The sequence below is a fragment of the Elaeis guineensis genome, chromosome 1, assembly GCF_000442705.2.
Source record: "Elaeis guineensis isolate ETL-2024a chromosome 1, EG11, whole genome shotgun sequence".
Taxonomy (NCBI): domain Eukaryota; kingdom Viridiplantae; phylum Streptophyta; class Magnoliopsida; order Arecales; family Arecaceae; genus Elaeis; species Elaeis guineensis.
Window position 1 is genome coordinate 169,145,055 of NC_025993.2, and position 16,358 is coordinate 169,161,412.

The following is a 16,358-nucleotide window of genomic DNA, read 5'->3' on the forward strand; positions in this document are numbered from 1 at the left end:
CTCACTCTTGTTTCTTCCTCCTCATCTGGCACCTAGATGTTGGCCAGTCCAGCCTCTCTTGGTCAAACATCGCTCTTTCTCTACTCTCTTTGCTGCCAAACTATTGTTGCCAACCTTCCTCAATAGTGGGTCAGTCGTCAGACTCCCTTCTTTCTCTTCTCGGAGTTCTCTCTTGTATGGATGGCTGGACCCTCATTCCCTTTCTCCTCTGGTCTCAAGGATGTTTATTTCTTCCTCTTTCTTCTTTCCTCCCCCTTTGGCCGAAGGATGAAAAGTAGCTTCTCGTTTTCTCCTCTCTCTTCCTTTCTCAGTGTTGGACAGCCACTAAGCCTTTTGTCTTCATCCCTTCCTCTTGATGTCACCTAGATCCTGATGAGGTCATTGCAGCTGATCCGACCATGAACCAATGTGGCCGGCCAGCTAAATAGAGCTTGGTCGAGTGCCTCTTATCTATCCTCTTCCAATGATGGCCAATTGGATAGTCAACCATATTTCAACCCCCAGCAGTTGCAAGATGGAGGCTTCAAATTTCAAAATATTTTAATTATATGAGAGATTTGAATTTGAAATAGATATTGAGGGGAATTTGAATTTGAATTTCAAATGTTGATATGGAATATTGAGAGGCTTTTCTTTCTCTTATGCACACTTTCTTTTTGTACTATATTTTTTTTAATAAATTTGGATGGATTTTTTCTCTCTTTTTATTAAAAAAAAGAAAAAAATCTGAATAATAGTTTTTATGATTATTCTAATATGAATGTAGATAAAAATTATTATGAAAGAAATCTATTGGCACAATTGGCCGATATCTTAAGGTGCAGAGATAAGAAGCATCTCAGGAGTCGAAGTGCAAAATAATAGTAGGGGAGTTGCCAATGGAATAATTCAAGAACAACTTGCTTAGAATTAGATAGAAATGCTATATACTTAGTGTTGCTGTTCATTTTTGTTGAGGTCAGAAGATGGATGACTGGCTCTTGCGCGGTGGTGCTGAAGTAACCTGCAAAACAAGTCTAAACTCGAGATTTTCGCTCTGACGAGGACTCTCTGATTCTCAAGTCAAATTTCAGAGAACAAAAGGAGCAACAATGGATTCTCTTAGAGGGACTACTTACCTGGGTTCTTAGGGCTTTTGTCATTTATAGAGGATGTGGTTGGATAACCGTGGGAACGTGCAGTTCCAGGGTTATTGGATTGTTGGACGTATTGTTACATGCTATTATGGACAAGATATTCTGGTCCTTATTTGCTCCTACGAACTTATTTGCTCCTGTAAGATCATGGAGAGTTTGTTACGTCCGAGCTTATCCACAGGGTGGACAGCTGCTGCACGCATTAGAAAATCGACTGGTCGAGGCAACAAAGGGAGCTCACATGCCAAATGGACCGCACAACAAACTGGATACAAATAAATCAGCTCCACATATCTCAGCTCGGTATTTGGGTCAGTAACCAAGGACATAGCTCGCTCGCTTGAGGTATCAGTGATAACACACGGGATCAGAGACATTCTCAGTACATAACATATCAGATTCGAGGTATTTACGGTACCATCGTAACACTCTCCCCTACTTCTAAATCTGAGAATCAGATGAAAAAAAATATTCCAAAAATCATACTTCATCTAGGGGTGCATGCTCTCACATATCTACATGTGCCCCCGGCATTTAAAGTTGATGCTGTCGGCTTGACAGACAGTTGTTGCGAATGATCGTGATTGATGGGACCACTTAGTTGGTGGTTTTTTCAGAAACTTAATTTCTCCAATGATGGCTCTCTATCTTCTCTTTTGCCCTCTTTTAAATCATCTTTCAGGTGCATGCACTGAGAAGTCAATTGCAAGCTCTTTTTATTCCAGACTCCTATCGAGACTCCTAACGATAGGATGAATCCAGAGTTTTTGAGGAAGCTTGAACTGGTGTTGGCTCAGAAAAGACAGGCCAAGGCTCCATCCATTGGTCCTTCGGCTCTGATGGGTGGCAACGTCAAGGTTTCGACCACCGAATTGACTCCTGCAGCTATGGGAGATGAAAATCCCCCTTCAATCGTCACATCTGTAGTTTCACTATAAGAAAATAAGTTATTAGCTACGAAAAATTTTCGTCACTAATAAAGCAAATTCGTCGCTAATAATAATTAGCGATGAAAATTTCGTCGCTATAAATACCATCGTTGATAATATTTTACGATGAAAAGATTATTTTCATCATAAATAATATTAATTTATAATAAAAAAATTTAATCATAAAAAATAAAAAATAAAAAAACTTATTCATAAAAAAAATAATTTGCCATGAAAATAACAGTCGCTAATAATAATTAATAGCGATGAAAATATATTCGTCGCTATTATTCTTTTTTAGCTACAAAATTTTTTTATCATAAAAAAAATTATTTAATGAAAAAATAATAATTGAAAAACTTTAGCGACTAATATTTACATCATAAATAAATATTTTTTTCATGAAACTTTACGTCGCTAATAAGTATTTACGATAAAAAAAATTTATCGCTGTTAATTATATATTTTTTAAAAAATTAAATCATTTTTATAAATTTTTTATGATGAATATTTTATTGGTAATAATTTCATCGTTAATTATTTTTTTTTAATTTTAAATATATTTTTTAAAATTATATGCATTATATTTTTTATAAATTAAAAAATTTGAATAAAAAATTTATATAATAAAATGATAAATAAATTTTATTATTTTATTATATTAAATTAAGATTATAAGAGTTTAAAAAAAAATACATCAAAGAGCCGTCACATATCGGCATATGGAGAACGAGGTGGGGATGGAGAATGCTCGACGGAGCTCGGATCGATGATGGAGCTTGGATCGGCCTGCTGTTGCCTCAGCATCTGGATCGTCTACTCCATCTGCGCCATCCGATCCATCATCTGGATCTAGAACTGTTGATACTGGTCGATGCGTTCAGTCAGCTCCTGAGCTCGCTGCTCGACCTACTGTCGATCCTCGACAGTCTGCCTCTGCACCTCCATCAATCGAGCCTGGCACGTAGAAAGAATCTCAGTCCTAGATGATCGTGAAGATGAAGCAGTGATCCCATATCCTAAATCCCTAACATAAAAGGGTCTCGTATCGAGCACCTGATCACAAATCTCATGATCTGTGGGTGCGGTCGAGCCCTCAGGGATAGGCTGGGATCTCATGTCGGTCATACGATCCTGAAAATAAAAATTAGAGTTATTTTAATTTTTTAATAAAGATCAAATTATGAATAAAAAATTAATTGAAAAAATTTACAAAGAGCTCTTGGCTCCCCGTTGTCCACTCCTCCGACCGTCACTGGTGGATCCGCTGGTAGATATCGATCCTACCAGGAAGCTCGCCACTCTCAGCATCTCTCTATAATTTGAAAATTATTTTAAAAAAAATTAAATAATTAAAAAATATATCATAATTAAAAATTTTAAAAATATGTACCATATGCTTCATGTGGCGAGCAAATGATCTCGAACCCCCACAATGCAGCACGGTCTATCTCGTCCGTTCACCGCATTCTAGGCACATCGTCTCTGTAAAATTAGCAGTAAAATTAGTAGATAATAAATATAATTTAAGAATAAATGATTAGGTCATTAAAATCTAAAAAAAAATTTAGATGTGTAACATGATATGTCCGATCCTCGTAATGCCGGCATATGGTAGTCTAATCGTCGATGGTGATGCTGTCGTAGGACTGTAGCCATGCTGCCTCCTGCCCATCAGCCTACACCATCCGGTACCAATGCTGATATATGTGATCGTGATAATCTTTGAAGTACAAGAATAGATGGATATCGATCGCTCGCCTCACACGATCATCCTCGAAATCGATGATGTCAAATACATCCTGTCAATAACAAACATTAGAAGAATACTATATAAATTAAATATTCATAATATAATTTATTTTATCTATAAGTGGGTGTAAAAAATCTCTTTCTAAGTCGGGACAACATGACGTCAATTGAAGAGCATCACCGTGGCATAGCTGCGGCATATGATGCCCAGCTCGGTCTGCCATGGCTCACACCATCCCCAAATAGGTCTGGTGTAGCCGGTCGGTATCTCTATCTGGAGATGCTGTCCTGGGTGCTCACGTCTTCAATGCTCTAAAGCGAGGTTCTTCGATGGACCTCGCCCTTGTCTGACCATCGATGTAGACTGATCTGAAACAACAATAAATAAATCATTAGTATGATCCAAATAAAAGAATCAAATTTAAATATATATAAAGTGTAATGATTAATACCACTGGGACCAGCCTCACTGGGATCCGTCTCACTGGGATCCGGCCCAGTCATAGTCGGCTCACTGGGACCTACCAGTGCAGGACCCTCTGACACTGGAGCCGGTGAGGCCATGGAGATTGGTGAAGGCACCCCAACCTTCGAGCTATCTGCAGGTAACTGTGAATGCGACCGTCATCGTCTATCTCCTGATGCCATATCTGCAAGAATTGAAATATAAATAAATATAATATTATATAATAATAATAATAAATTAAATAATATTCTAATGAATATAATTATATCGCATATCATTATTGCAACATAAAATTGAACGAAGAATAAAAATCTACTCATCAATATTCGTATCTTCCTCGATGTGTAGATCCTCGTCTGAATCATAGTAATCGATATATATATTATCTTCTATCTAATCGTCATTTATGAATGGATCATCGTCTTCTGACTCATCCAAATTAGATACAAAATCAGCTTCAACTTCGTTGGACGGGAGATTAGTCCTATTTAAAGATGCCGTTACAAGTTCTTCATCAACCAAAAACTCGACTGATGTTTGTTCTTCTTGTGGAAAAGCTTTCTCTTCATATAAATCTAAAATTTCATCCATCTTTAATCGAGTTGATATGTCATATACGCCTCTAGGTGTTATTTTTTGTACGACATGTCAATTACCTCGATACTTTAGGTTCTTCAAATATATTACTTATTTCGCTTGAGTTGCTAATATGTACGGCTCATTTTGGTACCATGTTCATGTAAGATTTATACTGATAAATTATAAATCGATATGAATTCTGATCTTTTTATTACTAATATTCCACCATTCATACTGAAATAAAAATACAGAATTACTGGACCCATACTTCAGTTCTATGATTATCTACCAGTACACCATAATAATCAATCTCTTCTTCTCCTTCATATCCTAATGTAGCAATTTCACTATTCTGAATCCATCGTTGCATCTCAAGCTCCCTTGTGTGAAATCTTATTTTTTCAATGATACAGGATGTGTAGTGATTAACCCTTCGATTGGGACCACATGCTAAATCGTGCAACTTATCGGTTGCACCCACTTCTTTATTTAAATACTTGTTTCATCTGCATCATAAAATAAAAAATTATATTGATTGAAATAATATTATTTATAAATAAATAAATAACATATCACTAATGCAACTTACAAGACCATCAAACTATTTTGTAAATTTTTTTCTATGTCGATCATCGACATCCGTATTATTCTTTCTACATAGTATACTCTTGTGCTCACTGCAAGAAGTTATAATTTTTAATTTTACACCGATATGAAAATTTTTTTTGATTATTAAACAGTATTATAAGATGATACTTACTCAATAAAATCTTTAATTTCTTTATAATTATTTAGAAAATAAAAATATATCTTGGATAGCTCGTTCACGTCCATAAATTTAAATTTTCTTACACCAATAGGTCGAATCGTTTGTTTAAATATAAACAACGTTGGCTTATTGTCATCCCATTCACGGTCTGCATTACGATCTGTACGATTGAATCTTATTTTGATATCATCAAGATACATCGAGCAGAATGTGACAGACTTGGTAGCTACATATGCTTCCACTATAGATCTTTCAGGTCTTGCTTTATTGTGCACATATTTTTTTAAGATGCATAAGAATCTGTAAATAAAAATAAATTTAAATTTTATAAATATATTTACATCTTATAATTGATATGACAAAATACGTATAACTTCTTTACCTTTCAATAGAATACATCCATCGATAATGTACTGGTCCGACCAAAAAAGCTTCCTTTAGAAGATGGACAGTCAGATGTACTATAACATCAAAAAATAATGATAAAATTTTTTTTTCTAACTTACAAAGAATGAGTACGATATCTTTCTCTGATCCCTCAAGTAAGTTAATCTTTAATTTTTGATAATATAATTCTTAAAAGAACACTCCCAACTCATTCAATACAGTTGGAACATCACCACTCAAATAGCCATGCATGACAACAGGAAGAAAATATTGCATCATCATATGGAAGTCATGACTTTTCATACCAAAGATATTACCGTCGTTGTTTCTAACACATCGCGATACATTTGAAGCGTATGCATCAGAAAATTTTATGATTTTGAACCATCCACAAAAATTCTTCTTTTCCTCTCCAAACAATGAATAACATGTGGGTGGCATAAAAAATCTCTCACCTCGATGAACTAATTGCAACTCCGATCGGATTCTCATTTTCTGCAAATCAAGATGAGCTTTTGTACCATTTTTTTAATTTTTTTGAAATATTCAATATAGTACCGATGATGTTATCATAAATATTTTTTTCAATATATATTACATTTAGATTATGATGAAGTAGTAGCTGCTTCCAATATGATAGTTCGAAAAAGATGCTTCGCTTCATCCAATTCAGTGCAGCTTCAGTATGCTTCCGCTTGTGAGTATCCGATATTTTTTCAAATCGGATATTTTCAATGATTTCAAGTTGTTCTAAAATTTTTGGTCCACTTAACTCTTTGAGTGGCGGACGTCGGTCGGACTTACCATCAAAAAATTGATTATAACCGATCCTTCAAGAATGATTAGCAGAAAGAAACCACCGATGATCCATGAAACATATTTTCTATTCATGCTTTAAATGTAAGGAGGATGCGTCTCTATTGCATATTGGATATGCCGGATATCCTTTGGTGCTCCATCCAGATAAATTTTCATATATCAAAAAATTATTTATAGTCCACAAAATTAAAGCATGCAACTTAAAATTACTTCGACCCACAGAATCATATGTCTGAACCCTATTTTTTCATAACTCCTTCAGATCATCAATCAAAGGTCGTAGATATATATCAATTTCTACCTGATACTTTCAGACCCAGAATCAATAGTGACATAAAAATAAATGATTCTTTCATACACTTCCAAGATGACACATAGTATACAACTAGCATTATAGGCCATGTGCTATAAGAGGTACTCATATTACCAAAGGGATTAAATCCGTCTTTCGCTAGATCAAACCTGATATTGTGCGGATCACTCGCAAAGTGTGGATGCTTTGCATTGAAGTCTTTCCACACTAAAGAGTCAATCGGATGGCTAAGTATGTTCTCCTTCGAAACTCACTGCTTATAATGCTATCTCATTTCTTCAGCTGTCTTTGTGGACATATACAACTTTTGAAGTTTTAAAATCATTGAAAAATATCTCAAAATCTTTTGAGGTATCTTCTTTCCTTTCCTATTATCGATTTTGTATCTAGGCTCACCATAATTTAGATATTCAGTTGCTTATTCGTTATCCTAATAAAATAATATGCAATCATTTTTGCAGGCATGTATAGCAGTATAGCCAAGTCTAATTTTCTGTATGTATATTTTTGCTTCAGAATATGATTTTGATAGTCTCTTTCCATTGGGTAAAGCTGCTTTAATCAATATTAAAATTTGATCAAATGACTTCTGACTCCATCGGTTCACGATTTTAATATGAAGCAATTTTATCAAAAACTCTAACTTAAAAAATTTTGTACAATTTAGATAAAGTGGCTCTCGTGCATCCCTTACAAGCTTTGCAAATTATTCAGAGATCCCTTCTACCTCAAGCTGGATATTATGTTCATGATCAGAATTACTTTTAAATGCAGCAGTATTCATCCATACATTCGAACAAGGATCTTGATGTAAATCATCTAACAATTCTTCTATACCACTACATTCGACAAGTCCATCAGCATCACTATCATCTTTAGTATCGTCATCATCGTGCACCACCTCATTCGGATCATCCTTCCCATGTCATGTCCAACAAGTATACTTCTTATCCATATCATATTGTAGCAAATACTCCTCAATAAATGTTATGTGACGATATACAATATTGATACATCTCTTATATGGACACTTTATCTGACTAGCACTGTCAGCCTTATACCGTGCAAAGTCAATGAAATCTCAAACTCCTTAGCGATATTCAGGCAAAAAAAATTTTCTAGCATATTTCATCCAACTTTTGTTGATATTCATCTAACAATAAACACAAAATCATTAACAACCAAAAAACGTTTCGTGGTACTCAAGATTCCGATCCAAATTTCGGACTAAATCATGTTCTGAATTTTAGGCAAAATTCTGACTCAGATCCAGACCCGGATCACTTCATACAAAATAACACATATTAAAAAAGACATGCAGACTGAACATTAACACAAAAAATATGTGGTCCTATCCTTTTATGAAGTAAAAATACATGTTCCTATCTGAAAAAAACCAATTTTTTCCTTGTAGGATCTTTCAGATTTCATCAAATCTGGAGCGAAATAATTGAAAAATTTTTTTATCCTATATTTATTTCAGATCTAAATCTCTATATCTAATTTTATTATCTGATATTAATTCTAAAATAAATTTAAAAGCATGAGAAAATATGAAATACCTCAAGGGTAATCTGATTACCCTGTAGATGATCGCAGCAAGCCTGAGGTTCTGATTTAGCCACGCAATCGCTTGGCCTCTACTAGTATCCACTCAGGTAGGACCTGGATCATCTTCTCCTCATGAATCTCTGCTCCAAAAATTAGAACTAAATCTAATTAGAAAGATCCTCAAAAGTCTTTCTGAAGTTGGAGCAGCAGCTTGTCGAAGAACTCCTACAGCCTTCCTGTTCAAGGCATCACCACACCTTGATCTTGCATCAGATGGATGCCCAACTCCTTGGGCATGAAGAGGGGAGGGAGGACTTCAAATGGGATGTAGAGAAGAGAAAGGGGACAGCAGCTTTGATGGATTTGGTGCAATCACTAGAAATCCTAGGCGCAGACAGGGTTTATATAGACCCTGCTGCGTTGCGCAGTGCCACATCATTCGACCAATAAAAAAATTTGAATAAATCTGAAAAAATTCTGATTGGTGGAGTGATGTCATCTGATCACATCAGATAAGAACCCATGCCTTTCTCCAAGAGTTGGCACCAACATTGGATAAGCACAATCATGTTGGCGCCAAAGAGTCCATGTTGATCAAATCAACTTCCATCCTTATCCACTTGGGGCGCCCTCTTTATCCAATTGGGCTCACATCATAATTTGATTATGGCATCTAATTTGATACGGATTTAGCATGTGGACACTCCACAAAAATTCTTCAATGAGCTCTTGCTAAGTGGCCTTCAATTTAAGACCCATATGTCAACTTTTGACTGATGTCCTAAAATAAAATTGGTAGGTGACAGAAATTAGCAGGTGCTTGTCTTAAATTCATCTCATGAATTAAGACAAACCTTTTTTGAGCTGGACAAGCTTCATTTAGACTGAGAGAAACCTTCTCAAGGTTCTCTAGGTGAGTCCAATCACATTTGCCTCAATCGAGATAGAAAAGATTACACGAGAAAAAAATTAAGCTCAATCGTGTGCTAGCACGATTTTCTTGAACCCAATTGGATCTAATCCAAATCAATTGGACTAGCCCAATTGATGATATCCAGATCCAAACCCTTGTTAGTGTGATCCAGTTAAGTTTAATTTTGTATGATAATGAGACATGTCGTGATCTCATCATCGACGTCATCGAAACTCTTTTCGATGGATCAGAACTCTTCTGATTCATACAATTAAAATGATCGATCATCAAGATCATTCTAATTGCTCTCAAAATCCACCAGTGACACCTAGCAGTATATGATGGCAACCCATCAGAACTGAAGACGAACCTCTCGATGCAGCTACCAGTGTGATTGAGTTTCTCTATCATGAGTCCCGACTGAATTAAGGTTAAGGTGAACTCGTCAAACCCAACATCAGTCATATGAATCAATCGATCGATCTGAGTCTGATATGAAACTCCAATAGAAAACTCTTTTTTATTATTTCACTCTGCCATGGCCATGGGCTTAAGGACTCGATCTTTCGATCACCATAGGACTACTCCTCTCATCTACCGAGGTTGATAGATCCCATCTTGGTGCGACCTAGTTCCTACAATGAATATGCTACAGCCAACATACATCTCAGGATTTTGAATGGCTAGAAGACCGAGTTATGGAGTAGTCAAACTATAATACATTCAAGGTGAACTGTCGATGCACCTCAGGTCAAAGAACTAGACACACAACTGCAGCATCGAGTTAGTCATCGACGAGAAGGTAGACTTCCTTATGACTGCTCGATATGGTCATGCTCAGTACTCTCGTTCTCAACGAATATGTATACTCTCACTTCGGTATCTCCACACCGTAGACTCAAGACACATCTACCCAAAGAAAGCGATCGTACACTAACCTTTCGGATCGATCACCATCTTTGTGATGATCCTATTGTCCTTAAGATAGTCCTGGAACTTCCGACTAAGATATTCACCTCCTCGATCTAATCGAAGAAACTTAATGGGCTTTCCTGTTTATTTTTCTACTTCATATCTGAATTCTTTGAACCTTTCAAAAGCTTCAGACTTGTATTTCATTAGAAACACATATCCGTACCTAAACATATCATCGATAAAGGTAATGAAGTAGACGTAGTTGCCTCTAGCCGGCACATCAAATGGGCCGCACACATCCGTATGTACTAGGAAAGTAGGTCTGTGACCCTTTCCTCATATCCTACAAAAGGAAGTTTGGTCATTTTACCTTGAAGGCATGATTCACAAACTGGATATGACTCGAAAGTCAATAAACTCAACAATTCGAATTTCTTTAATTTGTTAACCCTGTTTTCCGCTATATGACCTAGTCTTAGGTGCTATAGATACCTATCATTTAGACTCTCTCTAGGCCTTTTAATTCCTATGGCATTCATATTTTGTTTGATATTAAATACAGATACATCAATATGTAGCTGATAGAGATCGTTAATAAGAAAATCATTTGTAACTTTATTATTTTCATAAAATATATTACAATGATCCTTATGAAAGCTAATCACATAGCCTTCTTGTGCTAAACATGAAACAGAAATGAAATTTCTGCTTGCTGCAAGCACATAATAACAATCTCTAAGAAATAAATCTAATTCTAACGGTAATCGCAGAGGGTAGATTTTCACAGCCACAGCAGTAACTCTTGCTCCATTTCCAATGCGTAGGATCATCTCTCCATCCCTCAGCCTCCTGTTCTCCTCAAGACCCTGCGTAGAAGTGCACAAATGAGCACTAGAACCAGAGTCAAGCACCCAACTGGATGCAGAAGAAATCGTAAGATTAGATTCTAAAATGAGCATACCTCCAGAAGGACCATCCTTCTTGTTCTTCAGGGTGGCCAGGTACTGAAAGCAGTTCCGCTTCCAATGGCCGTTAGATTTGCAGTAGAAATATTTTTCCTTTTCAGCAACCTTCTTCTTCGATTCTGTCTTCTTCTTCTTTCCATCCACCTTCTGCTTCTTCGCAGACTTCTTTTTCTTTCCAAAAGATTTTCTCTTGGAAGAAGTCCACTCCACAGTGAGAACTGAGCCTTTTGAACCCTTCATAGAAAGCTCAGTCGTAACCAGCATGTTCATTAACTCGACCAAGATACACTACATCTTTTGCATATGAAAGTTCATGATGAACTGACCATATGCATCAGACAAGGACTGCAGGATCACATCAGTCTGAAAATCTTTGTCTAAGATGACACCGAGCTTCTCAAGCTCCTCAAGATCCTTGATCACTGTCAAACAATGATCTTGGACTAACTGTCCATCACGCATTTTAGCCTTAAAAAGTCTTTGACAGACTTGATACTTGGCTGCGTGACTTTGTTCACCAAACAACTCTTGTAGGTTAGCCAACATTTGACAGGTAGTCAAAATATTCTCATGTTGGCGCTGCAAGTCATCAGATATTGCACCCAATATGTAGTACCTTGCTTTGTTATCATCATCCATCATTTTTCCAGAGACGCTCTCTGTTCAGCAATCGGACGTGCTAGCATGGTAGGTGGGTCCTGATCCAAGACATGAGTCAATTTTTCGAAACTCAGAATAATTCTGTAGTTTTTCAACCAATCCTTGAAATTGGATCCAGTCAATCTGTGGGTGTCTAGTATTTTGGTCAGAGGGTTGGACGCAGACATGTTTCCTGTAGAGAGTCAACGGTTTCTAGTTAGATTTTATAATCAGACTTAACCAATTTATTTAGAGGTTTTATTTTTAAATAAATTAGGCTTCCACTATTTTCTCAGATCCCTACACTCCCTTGGTAGAGATGTGAAAATCTTCGTGATCAGTGATTTCTAGTGGGTGGTGCGGTCTCACCGACCGGCTCACCACCTCACCTAACAGTTATTGGTGATGGGTCAATCGATGAGTGGATAACTCTTGTCCAATGATTCTCTAATCATGGTACACCCAAAACTTGATCTCTAATTTATGAAGCTCACCGTGCCCGAAATATTGCTCTAATCCTTAGTTAAGTCAAATCCACCATTTGTACGAACTAGATTCCTGATTGGATCCCTCATCGTATCCAAAATATTGAGCCCAATCCATCCTCTAATTCGTAGCATCCAATGCCTAATGGATATGGTTGCGTCTTTCCGGTGCAACTGAGCCACTGTATCCAGCCGAGAACAATCAACCCCGGAAAGGACCCGCACATCCACAATGGTGGAAGATCAGACTTAATATTTTTTTAGAAAGATTTAATTTAGGTCTCATTAAACTTGACTTGACATAGTCATAACAATTATAACTAACCTAGTGACATGGGTTAGCTCCACCTCAAATCAAAATTGGATCGACACATATGGCCAGATAAGTGAGATCGGTGGAAGGGATATGCCATTAACTCGACAAGAACGCATTCGAGTTAAGTAGCTCCCAATTAAAAATCAGTCAGTCGCATCTGCCCAACTTACCTTAGATACCAAATTGTCGAACCAGAACTAATTGGGTTAGCCTACAATTCAGGCTCTAACCACTGAGCCAAATTAGGTCTAGACTTAATCGAGTCACATTTGAATGTGATTCGACCTTGACCCAGATATAATCCTATTAGGCTGATCAATTATTAGCTTTCATTATCTCACCTAACCAACTGTTGATTCGGTTTGATCAACCGCTAGACCTAATTGAGCTACCCAAGCTCGAACCTAATTTTATGAAAATGACTTAGATCTGAAATTCTCAATTTTAGACCTAATTTAATTTCATAAGCTTAATTTATTAATTAAGTCTTGGATTCATAAACAAAACATGTAAAATAAATCCTAGAATTTCAGGATCTAAGATTTTACAGAAAAGTAAGTTTTGATTTCTGATTAAGGATGAATGCGCAGCACCCCTACACATCATAAGAACATCCCATTGAATGGGAGGAGAGGGCCTTTAAATCTTACTTTGTTCTTATGACCGGGCGGTCATGAAGAATACCTTAATCAGAAATATAAATTCAACTACAAAACTAGTTAGATCTGAATTTACATATCACATATACAATTTAAGATCTAACTAATACATGCTTTGCATACATCTCATGTATCAAAAATTGATCTAATTAGCTTGCTTTCAGATTTAATACATCACATGTAATATCTGAAAAATAAAATTTAAATTGAACTATTTAACATAAAATTTATTCTAGACAGTTACTAGAATAATTCTATAACTAGTCTAGGCATGCAACAGATCAATCTTATGTATTATCTAAATTTTTATTTTCTATTTTTGATCTGAATATATAACATTTATATCATCAAAATCAGAGAATAAATTAGATCTAAATTATATTTTAATCTCATTAAAATATAAACTTACAAGACTATTCATAGATCAAACTATTCCTAGTCTAGTCATGCATCTCATGCATGTTAGATCTTCTCAGATTTAATTTTAAATATTTTAATTTTAGATCCTATCACATCTGATGTGATATCTAAAATTTTTTAATATCAGATAAATTAAAATTAAAATTAGATCTAAATTAGATCTGAAACTGAGCCATCAACCTGGCTCTAATATCAGTTGAAGGAAAAATCGTCTTTTTCCTTGTAGGATCTTCCAGATTTCATCAAATCTGGGGTAAAATAATTTTAAAAAAAAATTATCCTAAATTTATTTTAGATCTAAATCTCTAGATCTAATTTTATTATCTAATATTAATTCTAAAATAAATTTAAAAGCATGAAAAAATATGAAATACCTCAAGGGTAATCTGATTACCCTGTAGATGATCGCAGCAAGCCTGAGGTTCTGATTTAGCCACACAATCACCTGACCTCTATCAGTATCCACTCAGGTAGGACATGGATCATCTTCTCCTCATAAATTGTTGCTCCAAAAATTAGAACTAAATCTAATTAGGAAGATCTTCAAAAGTCTTTCTGAAGTTGGAACTGCAGCTTATCAAAAAACTCCTGCAGCCTTCCTGTTCAAGGCATCACCACACCTTGATCTTGCATCAGATGGATGCCCAACTCCTTAGGCATGAAGAGGGGAGGGAGGACTTCAGATGGAATATGGAGAAGAGGAAGGGGGCAGCAGCTTTGATGGGTTTGGTGCAATCACTAGAAACCCTAGGCGCAGATAGGGTTTATATAGACCCTGCTGCGCTGCGCAGTGCCACATCATTCGACCAATCAAAAAATTTCAATAAATCTGAACAAATTCTGATTGATGGAGTGATGTCATCTGATCACATCAAATAAGAATCCAAGTCTCTCTCCAAGAGTTGGCACCAACATTGGATAAGCACAATCATGTTGGCGCCAAAGAGTCCATGTTGATCAAATCAACTTCCATCCTTATCCACTTGGGGTGCCCTCTTTATCCAATTGAGCTCACATCATAATTTGATTATGGTGCCTAATTTGATGCTAATTTGGCATGTGGACACTCCACAAAAATCCTCCAATGAGCTCTTGCTAAGTGGCCTTCAATTTAAGATCCATATGTCAACTTTTGACTGATGTCCTAAAATAAAATTGGCAGGTGACAGGAATTAGCAGGTGCTTGTCTTAAATTCATCTCATGAATTAAGACAAGCTTTTTCTGAGCTAGACAAGCTTCATTTAGACTGAGAGAAATCTTCTCAAGATTCTCTGGATGAGTCAAATCACATTTGACTCAATCGAGATAGAAAAAATTACACGAGGAGAAAATTAGGCTCAATCGTGTACTAGCACTATTTTCTTGAACCTAATTGGATCTAATCCAAATCAATTGGGCTAGCCCAATTGATGACATCCAGATCCTAACCCTTGTTAGTGTGACCCAGTTAGGTTCAATTCTGTATGGTAATAAGACATGTCGTGATCTCATCATCGACATCATCGAAACTCCTTTCGATGGACTAAAACTCTTCTGATTCATACAATTAGAATGATCGATCATCAAGATCATTCTAATTGCTCTCAAAATTCACCAGTGACATCTAGCAGTATATGGTGGCAACCCATCAGAACTGAAAATGAACCTCTCAATGTAGCTACCTGTATGATTGAGTTTCTCTATCTTGAGTCCTGACTGAATTAAGGTTAAGGTGAACTCATCAAACCCAACATCAGTCATATGAATCAATCGATCGATCTGAGTCCAATGTGAAACTCTAATGAAAAACTCTTTTTCATTATTTCACTCTGCCATGGCCATGGGCTTAAGGACTCGATCTTTTGATCACCATAGGACTACTTCTCTCATCTTTCGAGGTTGATAGATCCCATCTTGGTGCGATCTAGTTCTTACAATGAATATGCTACAGCCAACATACACCTCAGGATTCCGAATGACTAGGAAATCAAGTTATAGCGTAGTCAAACTATAACACACTCAAGGTGAAATATCGATGCACCTCAGATCAAAGAACTAGACACACAACTACAGCATCGAGCTAGTCATCGACGAGAAAGTAGACTTCCTTATGACTGCTCGATATGGTCACGCTCAGTACTCTCATTTTCAACAAATACCTATACTTTCACTTCGGTATCTCCACACCGTAAACTCAAGATACATCTACCCTAAGAAAATGATCGCATACTAACCTTCTGGATCGATCACCATCTTTGTGATGATCCTATGGTCAAGAGTTGTTTATGAGTTAGTTATGTAAATTCATGCCTTAAATTTTTAACTCTTGAAAATATGAATTGACATTCCTACTAACTCAAAGAAT